Raw genomic sequence first — 10,053 nt, forward strand, 5'->3', positions numbered from 1 at the left:
ACTGAAGTCAAATAATGACATCAGAAATGAAAACATTTATTTTTTTCACAGAGGATTCATGGTCTGAATGATTTTTCATTACAAACTTCCAATTTTCTATGAAATCTTAAATTTTTTAAAACATTTTTCTGTGATGATTATAAGAAATTTAATTCTAAACAAGGTATATATTATGTTAGAACCACTTCACACATAATATAAAAAACACTCAAGTATCTAAGCCATTCCGTGGAAAAAAGATCCCTATGATCAATTAGAATTTTAAAATATTATTTTAATTACATTTTAGTTGCCTTTTGTTTTTAAATTAATATATGAATGCTTTCATACTCTAACCCCCCCATTAACTGTATTTAAGTAAGCATAGAAGAGACTCAAACCTTTGCAAACAGTTGTTTCTAGTAACACTTTATTAGCAGAACATTAATTTTTGACAAATTTACTGTGAAGTCTCTTGCATCAGACACAGGATGATATCCATCACTAAGCTAAATGCCATAAAATCTTCTTTAAATGCAACACTAGTGGGAAAACATAATCTCTGGTTGGGAAGCTCATTTTATGGAGTAATTCAGGAAAGGGGAGCTGAGCTCTGGAGTAATCTTGGGACTGCTGCTTCCCTGCCAGATGGAAAATCTCAGGGATGACACATTTGTTCCTGAGGGGAAGGATGCTGCCCCTTTGACAGCCTACCCACTCCACACCAACTGCATCAGCCTTGCAGGAGGTTATGGCTCCCATCCTCCCTCCAGAGGAAAGGCTGGTGCTGCTGGAAAAGGAGGAAGAATGTCCCGTGGCTGTGTTTGTGCACAAGGGGCAGCAGACTGGCAGGGGCAGCTCCCCAGGTGGAGCAGGTGATCCCAGCAGGCACTTGCACACAGATACATCACAGAATATGGAATGGTTGGGTTGGAAGGGACCTTGAAGATCATCTCGTTCCAACTCCCCTGCCACAGGCAGGGACACTTTCCACTAGACCAGGCTGCTCTCACACATACACATATAAACACAGACAAACACACAGATCACATTTTAATGCTGCATTTGCCTTTCCCAGAAGTGCATTTTGTTTCTTTCCTTGTGTGACCAATGGCAGACACTGCAAATCCAAGTGCCATGTGCACCTTGGGGCCACACAGCTCCTCTTTGTATCCAGTCATGACTACACAATGACTTGACAGTAGCAGGGAGCCAAGGATTTCAAAAGGTACAATATCTGGTACCAAATCCAAAGTCTATATCTAGAAGGGTACACAGTCATTTGTGAATTTCACTAGCTCAAAGCATCTCTGGTCTGGTCCCTGGGCTGTAAATTCACCTGCAGCTGGAGGTCATTTGTTGTGCCACTGGAGTCTTCTGGTGTACCTGATGTATAAGAATCCTTTTTTTTTTGTTCAAAAACCCAACTTCCATTCGAGGCAAAGCACAGTAAATTGAGACAGTTGATAAACTCACTTCAGCTGTGACAGAAACGTGACTGTAGATGTACCTTCAATCAAAAGAAATGAAACCAGAAGTCGGTTTCTAATTTTAAAAAGAAGAGAGAGAAGAGGTATAGAGAGCATGGCATTTGGCACATAGGAGCACATTTAATGCATTCCTGATGTTAGATTTAGTCCAAAGAAAATATAAAATATGTAGAGTGTGCTGGACCTACCCCCACCAACCCCTCACAGTGCCTGCTGACAGGTGCTGTACGAGGCAGAGGCAGCCAAATCTGCCCCTCAGTGCTGTCCTGGAGGGTGCCCTGGATCCAAGTATCCTTAGAAATAAACACACTTCTTGTTTGGGGGAAATCTAGAAGATTCATGCCAGATTGGACTGGAACTGGACTAACATGGACTATTAGAGGACAGAACCTGGAAATGAAGTGGGGAATTGTTATCTGAGAGGATAGATGTACTTGATGGACCATTAGGCTTTGGGGAAAAAAAAAGTTACTTATTCACCAACAAACAAAAGCTCATTTCTGTTAGAGAGCTAGTCCTATTACAGTGTGTTTGGGTTTGGTTTTTTTTTTGTTGGTTTTTTTTTTACTTTTAAGGTAGAAATATTTAATCTTGTGTATTTATTAAGCAACTATTACAGCAATTTTAGTGCGATTGCAGTTAGCCATATTAGTTCACAAACAAGGAATGGTATTCGTAAAATAGCATAGTTTAAGCTTCCTGAAATAACAAAAATCATAGACCAAGCCTATTATGAAGGCATGCAGGAAAGTTAATCAAATAAAGGTGGAATGTAAGTTTGCCTAACCTGCAGGTTGATAAACGCCATATGGGTGCCCTCACAGAGGAATAAAATTGCTTTCATTTTCTGCAGCTTAATTCTGTTTAAATTGCTGCAAACTCCAGCCTCTTTATTCTGAGTGAAAACACATGTCCCAGGAGTTTAACATGCTTGAACTTATGCCTGTTAACTTCACCACTTGATTATCCATAACTTTCCCAAGTCTCCCCACTCAAACTTGCTGTTAAACAAGTTATTGTTCCTACTTACATACGAAGTGTTTAAGCAGGCATAGCAACATGCTCCACATCAGCTGCACTTCAGCCATGTGGGGCCCTTCCAATAGGCACTTTTGCCCACGTTTGAAAGTGTTTTAAGAAGCCAAACTCCCAAAGAGAGACAGGAAAGGGACAAATTGAAAATCCTCAAAGAAATCTGCCCCCTTTTGATGCTCTTTTTCTGAATTTGTTCCAAGGGCACTGGACCCACTTCTTTCTCTTACATGAAAAAGATGAAAGAATGGCAATGCATATCCAAGAAGACTATGGCAGAATAAAGCTGCTGTCGAGGCTTAGTAAGAATGCTGTTTCCCAGTCCTCACTTCTACCAAATTCCTCAGGAAGACAAGCTACAAGCTGTTCTTTTGCACCTTACCTGCAAAATGTCCTTCACCATTCAGAGGAGAAGTACTTCTTGATATACTGTTGCTGATTTAACTTTAATGTTTAGCATTGCATCATATTTCTTACCATTTAAAAATATGGGACATAGTAAAAAGAAAAAACAAAAAAAAAGAAAACTAGAACAGCAATAAACACAAACTGACTCATGGCTGAGGTACCAGAGTTTTGCCCAAACTCTCTGGCATGTGTTTGATGTACAGGATGACAAGAAACTTCTCATAACAACTATTTCATTTGTGTGCTCCTAAATAGGGCAAGAATATTCAGTAGGTGTGCATCACCACTAAATAATTCACTCATTGCAGGTCTTGTTCTATGGAGCATGAAGGCAATACTGTCTGATCTATTTTGATGCAGGCTGACATCAGATGTGGCTCCCCACCTGTGGCAGGAGTGCCCCCGGCATCACACAAACCACTTCCAAGGCCACAGCCAAGCCAAATTCCTCTTCCTATATGGATGCTAATTCGAATTGACCAGGAACAGGCTGTTCACAGGTCTTTACAGGTCTTTACTAGCAGCTGTTTATGCAGGCATCCACGCTGTGGCTCAGCTCAGGCCATCACTGCCTGCCTGCCCTGCCTCACCCCAGGCACTGCTCACCCTATTTGCAGCACCTGGGCTGGAGAGATGAAGGCAGAGGGAAGGCTGGGCTGTGAAGCTGATGCCCCAGTGTGACAGGGTGTGGTTGGGGAAGATGTGAACAGCAGGGGTAGAGACAATATTCAGCATCACCACCAGTGATGCCAGTCTGTTTTGGACGTGAGCAGCCCAATTGTACAGCAATGATTTCAGTGTGTCTATGAGTGACAGCTTAGAAAATAATTGAAAAGTGAATGATACAATCTATACTGCTTTGTGACTCTGGTTAATAGACAGCTCCTTGTTTTCATTGCTTTTCAAGGAAGTTTAGCATTTTCTGTGTAATCTAGAGGAGAAAAAAAATCCAAACCTACCTCCTTTGGATGAAAAAGTCTAAGCTCCATGGATACTGTTGCTATATACATCTTCATAACTCTGTAACTGGACTCTAGGTTCCCTATGAAAATAGATCTTGGATGAGAAAATTTGATTTTTTTGGAAACTCTAGAATTATATTGAGAAAAATGCAGAATACTAGAATTACATGAAGAATTATAGAATATAAGAATTATGTCAATAAAATCCCAGGGTGATTTACCTTTTACTAAATGATACCCTAAATTTTAATACTAAACCTTGCATCTCCTAATAAGTTTAGATTATTTAATATGAACATATAAAACATCTTAAACTATGCCAAGATTTTGTGGGTGACCTCAAATTCAACTTATAAGGAGAAGCAAATATACAGGGAACTTATGCAAGAAAGCATGCACACACTTTTGGAACACTCAATAACCAAGAGCCTATGAGAAAAGGCAAATGTGCAAAAAAGAGGAGGCAGCTGAAACAAAGCAACAAGAGTTAAAAATATTTAGCATGATTCTAAATATTTTAAAAGAGAGAGTTCAGAAGTGTTGCCTATTTTGCTTTAGTATTTTTAGATTTCTTTACACTTCTGATAGTCTGGAAAACTTAAAAACCTTAAGATTATTTGAAAACATACTTACTAGCTACTTCATATATACTTGCTGCACACTGTAACTGATGTATTGGGCATGCCAGGGGCAGCAGCCTCTCTCCCTCTCTGTCCACCCCTTTGTCAGGGCATCCTGCTGTGGGCACCAGCATTTTGTTGAGTTTCTCACTGTACCAAACCTTGTGAGCTAAAAATCTCAGGAGTGCTGTGGGACAGTGTTTTGGGAACTTCTCTGGGAGTTATGGGCTTTATTTTGGAAATGTCCAGAAGGGAAAAAGAGCCTTGAGGCTATGAGGCTGACAGCCATGACTCTTGGACTGCCAGCTGTGCAAGCCCCATAGGTTGCTCAGCCTTTGTGTGCCAGATTTTCGACCTCCACAAGAAGAGGAATACAAATATTTCAGATGAATGTTACACATTTGCTTGTTTTAATACTCATAATGCTTGAGACCCCTGAGTGAGAGATGCCATATAAATATGAAAGCAGTGATAAGTGATTTTGTCAATCACCAGGACAAATAGAGTAGAAGAGCTTTTAAATGGCAAATCCCAAGTACATGAACATGACTGTGGGCAGGAAAACAACATCTCAGCTTGCTCAAGACATCCATGCACTTCTTCAGAGTTGATGTAAATAAATGGAATTGCCCATATGAATATAATGAAGCAATATAGACTGGAAAGAGTTAAATGATTCTGCCTATTCTATTCTGTGGCAGAACCATAAACTACATGCATTCAAATGTCACATCAAAAGATTAGGTGCATAAATTTGGATATGTAGTTGTGAAAAAATGCTTCTGGAGTACAGGAATATTAATTTACTGGTCAATCCCAACATAGCATGTTAAAAGATTAACTTTCCTTTAGTACCAAATTCCTATTGAATATATGATTGAAAAATGATAATTTTAGGCAATTTTTAACTGTCGTGTACTACGAGTAACTTTGAGTGTAAAAGTACACAATCTTGTTTTACAGTCTGACATAGTTTTCTCTGATGCTTTGAGCTCCTCTAAGTAGTCACTACAAATTATAACACACTTGACTTTTCATATATAAAGGATAGCTTAAGATATTTTAAAGCTTTATTCAAACTGTGAGCAGTGCACACACTGGATTAATGCCAGTGGAAAACTAACTTTTGAAAAACTCCAGTGTTTTCTCACTGTAAGTGTTCTCTTTCTTTTATTTTTTCTGAAAACCAAAGAATAGAATAATATGCAGTCTTGTAGTTATATGACTGTATTTCCACAGCTTTTGATATGTATTTTTCTGTTCCAGTTGTTACTTTAGAGCTAATGTGACTGACAGAACAGAACAATTTATCCTAGAACTATATATTTTTTTGTGGGCAGAAACGCCATAATGAAAAAAATAACAAAATTGAAATATGATACAACTTTCGAAAACATGAGAAAGCCCCATTGCTGTTCTCTTTGACAAGCTTGTCACAAAGGTGAGGCTAAAACAAACCTCCAGATACTCGATATTAATAGGCAGTGATGAACAATAAGGTTCCTGCTCTCTCCTTATGTGCCAGGGTGTTCAGGGGAAAGCAGCACTACCGGAGTCGATACACTGAACACTCCTCCATACACTTAATACTCACTTGCTTGGTGCTTTGAAGTTAATGGAGTTATTCTGGAGTTAATTGGGTTTAACTCAGAGGAAAATTGGACCCACTAGAATGAGTGCTAATACAAAAGGCTTTGGAAGCCAGCCTGCATTGCTGGTCAGAGATTAACAGTGCAGCAGAAAAGGACCTCTAAGAAAACAAGAAAGACAGGGAGCTGAAGCAGAGGAAATTTGCCCACTCTTTTGAATTGGCAGCTGTATCACCTACTGTAGTAGGGAAGCACGCAGCACCACTCTTCATCAGTTCCAATCAACTTTCTCCTCAGTTCTTCACCACAAGTGATATGTATGATGTAGGATGAACAAAAGAGAACTGTCAAAGTGGTTAGCACAGGTCTGGGATAATGGGATAATGGTTACAGGGGTCAGAATTAGCTAATCATATCTAATGCCTTGAAATTATACATGCAACTGTGCTGGAAAAAAATAAATTTTATCACATGTTGTTTGATAATCTGTCCCCAAGTTAAAAGACAACATTAATTCTAGCTTCTCACAGTAACATTGGATCAGTCGGTCAAAACATTTTCTATGATTTCAAACCAAGAGTGGTGCCACCAGATATACCCTAAATTTCTTCCATGGTTATGGAGTGCATTTGCATAGTAATTGCATTTACAGTATAAGATGCAAGCCTACATAAAGTTCCCTAAATAAAAGTCATTCCTAAGTCTTTTATATCCTTCAAATAAATGCATATTAACCAGCCAGGCCATCTTTCCCATACTGACTTATGTTCCCCTTCAGTAAATGATTACTGTGTAACCCATTGACTTTCTCCATGATTATTGGCAGCTATAAGAAAGATTTCTTCTACTAACAATAAGACAGGTGCCACAGAAATTGGGATACGTTCATTTAGCTTTATACATTTGTAGAGAATTTAATCTGTAATTAGTGGAGATGGTAATGGCAATTTTCTGTGGAGTGCAGGAGGAAGTGTCAGATGTAAAACCTGCTCAACATTTTCCCCTGTTGGGCTGGTACTTTCTCTCTCCTGGGCTGAAAGGAAAAAATGGGCAGTTGGTAATTTTTCAAATACACCACATGAGTTCATGTTAGATTCATTGCTAACATTGCCAGCAGGGAGTACCTTTCCTTTTGGTAAGAGCTATAAACAAAGGACACGCTTTTGGTTGTGAATGTTCTTGCTTGGCAAATAACTGGTGCTGGCTGCCAAAAGCCTCTCATGAAAACAAAGACACATCATGGTCATTTAGGTCATAATGGCCATTCGAGTCACCCTAAAATTATCTCTGAAGGCTGCAGAAGCAGTTGCCCTTCCTTCTCTGTAGACCTTGCCTGGGAAATTACACAATGGTAATGGTAGGAGACCCAGTCCATGGCTGCCATATGCTGACTTGGTTCTGAACATTGTTGACTTCCAGAGTGGACAGATATAATCTAGTCAGCTGAGAAATAACCTCAGCTCTGGAGAGAAAAATATAAAATTCAGGCTGGTTCAAGAGATAGCAGCTGACCTGCAATGAGAATGAAAGTGGGCAAATAAATCATTGTGATGCCTGCAGACTCTGACCTGACCTCCATCAGTCCCAACAGACTCATTCCAGATTATTTGCAAGATGACTTATTTCTAAAAAGCCATATGGCCACATTTGCACAGTAGGAATTCACATCAGCACAATGCATTTTGCAAACTCAGATACAAACTCTGTGCACAAATGCAGGGCAGGCCTTAAATTGGATGCAGTTCCATTTTGGGTATGAAAACATATATGCTGCAGCAGTGCAAATGTTAATATGCACCTCTGCTACGTATCTGAAAGGCTACTTGAACAAATCTGGATATGCCAGTGCAGTGTTCTCTGTGCTGTTCAACATCACGAGAGGAGAGTTTTCTCTGGGATTCACTCCTTCGAGAGACCAGAAGTCTCACAGTTATCAATGTTCTCTGGCTAAAATGCAGGAGTCCTCTCTGTCATTGCTTTCCCACTGTAATAATTTTAATAATAGTAATTAAACTAGATGAGTTATGTGCCTTTTCCTCCTTCCCATGTTGAGCAAGAAGAGAACCAAAAATCTGTATTAATTAAGTTATATGGTAGACTAATTTAATTATCTAAAATGCTCAGAATACTATGGAGAGGAGCACAGTGGAAATGGAAATGCCTTAGAAGATGAGATTAGACAGGTGTGATACCCAGGTGTCACTGGGATCAATAGAGTTTTTTAAATTGGGGTGGTTAAATGAATCTGAAATTACACCATGGTGTGCATTTTCTCTGAGCAATTATTCAAACTGCAGTTGAGAGGTCTGCCAAAGTTTTTGATCTGTGACTCCTGTGTCCTGACTTCTCCCTGGTCATCCTTTGACAATTACAGAAACAAAAGCTTCTGGAGATCTCAGGACTAGGGCAGCACCATGATTACCATCAGACTGTCTGGGTAGTAGGATGGCCAAATTTCTGTTGGGATTTCGAGGCATGAAGATAGAGAGAGCTAAGAAATTAGAGTAAATGGTTTCATTTGTAGTGTACTATTGACTATTTGTCCTCATCCTACTGCTTTTTCAAGCACAGGTAAGGAGGGGCTGGTTGTGGGAAAGTAAGATGTTGTGATACTTCTAGCTGATTCTAAACTATTTTGAGACAGAGTTTAGATTGCCTTCCCAGGTTACTTCCAGAGCACCCCAGGGTTCTCCTTTGGGATTTATGACACCTCCAGGACATCTTTGATTTTTGGTTGCCAAAGTACAGGGATTGTGAGACCAGATGGAGACTGTCCAGCCCCCTGTCCAGCCCCCTGTCCAGCCCAGGCTTCTCCTACTGGATGCTGCTTTCAAGACATAGTAGAGCAGAGCATGAACTGAGACATGGAAAGCAATGCCAGAGCCTGTGGTACGAATGCAGGTTCCACCCTTAATTCCCTGGGAGAAAATCTATCTAGATCCTGGCAAATTTCCAGGCGCAAGAATGCTTCTGCTACCAAACTGCTCAAATGCTGCCCAGCACAGCAAGCACCTCCCAGACAAGTCCCAAGCTCTGTCGGGGTGTTAACATGGCCAGGAACCATTCAAAATACGCTGGCAGTGGCAGTGCAGCCACTTGGTTTTGCAGGTAAAGGCTATTTAATGCTATGGACATAAGCCACTCTGTAGTAGCTGAGACCAGTGCTGGAGAATGAGTCAGGCACTATTAATCCAGCAGAGCTCGATTCATTAGCCCTAGTACAACAAGGAACAAGACAAATAACAACAAAAAGCTTTTGTTGAGCACTTGGGCATGTTTTGGGAGGAGCTTGCTTTCTTCTCTGATTAATTAGTGTTAACTACTTATCCTTGGTTGAATTCCTACTGAGTCACTTTAGGTATTTCAAATACACCCTGTCCAATCTACCTGCCTTTTAATTTTTTTTTTCTAAAATCTGTCGATGTTTTGGACTTCTTAGCATTGATGATATTCACATTTTCTCATTATTCCTCCCAGTTTTAATACTACGCCGTATCTTGACTACATTCCTTCTCACTCTTTCTAACCCTCTCTACCCTTAATTCTACCTGTACCTACAGATTGATCCATGCTTATATATACTTTCATTTCCTCCTATGCTTCTTGATTTTCCCAATTTCTTGTAATATTTTCTTCTAATTATTGTATTGTTTCCCTGTCACTCCTTTCATAATGCCGCCTTTTCATCTTGACCTCTCATTCCTGTCTATACTGATATTTTTCCTTCATTATTACACTTCTTTGATACTGGAAAAGGTTACAGAAATATTCATTATCCTTCCCTTTGACAATAACAATAGTCCTTTACCTTATCATTGTATCTTATGCTCTAACCAGCTCTGGCTGTAAACAGCAGTACGAAAAGAACAATAAGAAGGTAAGGGTGTAGAAAAGTCCAAACGATAGTAATGATGTGATATATGAACACTGTGGGGTATTTTAGTCTAACATGCACTCTGGTAAAAATTGATCT

The 10,053-nt window shown here is 39.7% G+C and overlaps 1 long non-coding RNA gene across 1 annotated transcript; it reads right to left on the reverse strand.

Moving 5' to 3' along the window:
- Positions 1 to 392: 392 nt before the first annotated feature.
- LOC148224942 (uncharacterized) lies at positions 393 to 3,963 on the reverse strand. Its single transcript, XR_015801777.1, has 2 exons — positions 3,869 to 3,963; positions 393 to 1,489 (listed from the first exon to the last, which is right to left on the reverse strand). It is a non-coding gene; the product is annotated as an uncharacterized LOC148224942 (long non-coding RNA).
- Positions 3,964 to 10,053: the final 6,090 nt, after the last annotated feature.

Source organism: Sturnus vulgaris, chromosome 2, assembly GCF_052056855.1.
Source record: "Sturnus vulgaris isolate bStuVul1 chromosome 2, bStuVul1.hap1, whole genome shotgun sequence".
In the NCBI taxonomy this organism is placed as follows: Eukaryota; Metazoa; Chordata; class Aves; order Passeriformes; family Sturnidae; genus Sturnus; species Sturnus vulgaris.